This window comes from Pan paniscus, chromosome 21 (genome assembly GCF_029289425.2).
Source record: "Pan paniscus chromosome 21, NHGRI_mPanPan1-v2.0_pri, whole genome shotgun sequence".
NCBI classification, from domain to species: domain Eukaryota; kingdom Metazoa; phylum Chordata; class Mammalia; order Primates; family Hominidae; genus Pan; species Pan paniscus.
In genome coordinates, this window is record NC_073270.2 from 51,653,713 (window position 1) to 51,655,492 (window position 1,780).

Genomic DNA, 1,780 nt, shown 5'->3' on the forward strand with positions numbered 1-1,780 from the left:
GACCCAAGCCCAGGGAGAGGGAAGGAAATGCAGGAGCCGGCCCACTCAGCCCCAACAATCCCGCTTTGCTGGGACCTTGGTTCAAATTACAATTATCCATGTCTTCCTGCATGATCTTGGGCAAGTCACTTCACTTGGGTCACTGACCCTCAGTTTCTTCCTTCAGCGAAATGTGCACGATGATAGGAACTACCTCTTGGGCCTTTATTACAACCAGGTCCAGGCACAAAGTCAAGGAATATTTTTTCTTTCCCTGCCACCCACAATCATCTCGGGACCTCCTTGCCTGGCTTTGCTATGGGCCCCCCTACCTGTCTCTGTGTCACCACCTGGGGACCTTAAGGTCCCAGAGACCTTTCCCACTTGGGAAAGCAAGACTAGACAAGTGCTGTCAGCCCAGGAACATACCACACCGGCTGAAATCAGAAGGAGGTCTGCCATTTCTCGTGGCTGGTGGATTGTTTTTTCTATTTTTTTTTTATTTTTATTTTTTGAGACGGAGTCTCGCTCTGTCCCCCAGGCTGAAGTGCAGTGGCGCGATCTCGGCTCCCTGCAAGCTCCGCCTCCCGGGTTCACGCCATTCTCCTGCCTCAGCCTCCCCAGCAGCTGGGGCTACAGGCGCACGCCGCCACGCCCGGCTGATTTTTTTTGTATTTTTAGTAGAGACGGGATTTCACCGTGTTAGCCAGGATGGTCTCGATCTCCTGACCTTGTGATCCGCCCGCCTCGGCCTCCCAAAGTGCTGGGATTAAAGGCATGAGCCACCGCGCCCGGCCCACTGGTGGATTTTTTAATGAACCCTTGGAGCAAGGTGCTCCGTACAGCATCCCCGCCCCCACCCCCACCCCCACCTCCATCTACTGCTTACAGGGTTCCCGGACCCTAGGACAGGGCACAGAGTGGGTGCTTGCCACCTTTTTGTTGCCAAATGGACGAAAGAAAGGGGAAGCAATAATCATGTCTGCTGAGCATGTATTTAGCACCAAACACTCATCTAGGAAGGATGACTAACTCATCCTGATTTGCCTAGGACTTTCCCCATTGTGTCTTTTTTTTTTCTGATATAATCCACAGATTCACAAAAATAGTTCCATTTCCTTTTTTATTTAATTAATTAATTAATTTTTTTTGAGACACAGTCGTGCTCTGTCACCAGGCTGCAGTGCGGTGGTGTGATCTTGGCTCACTGCAACCTCTGCCTCCTGGGTTCAAGTGATTCTCCTGCCTCAGCCTCCCAAGTAGCTGGGACTACAGCCATGTGCCACCACACCTGGCTAATTTTTGTATTTTTAGTGGAGACAGGGTTTTGCCATTTTGGCCAGGCTGGTCTTGAACTCCTGCCCTCAAGTGATCCGCCTGCCTTAGCCTCCCAAACTGCTGGGATTACAGGTGTGACCCACCATGCCCAGCCTATTTATTTATTTTTATTTATTTATTTAAGATGGAGTTTCTCTCTTGTTGCCCAGGCTGGAGTGCAATGGCGCAATCTCGGCTCACTGCAACCTCCGCCTACCAGGTTCAAGCAATTCTCCTACCTCAGCCTCCCAAGTAGCTGGGATTACAGGCACCCACCACTACGCCCAGCTAATTTTTTGTATTTTTAGTAGAGATATGGTTTCGCTATGTTGGCCAGGCTGGTTTCGAACGCCTGACCTCAGGCAATCCACCTGCCTTGGCCTCCCAAAGTGCTGGGATTACAGGCGTGAGCCACCGCGCCCGGCCGCCTATTTATATTTTTAGAGACAGGGTCTTGCTCTGTTGCCCAGGCTGGAGTGCAGTG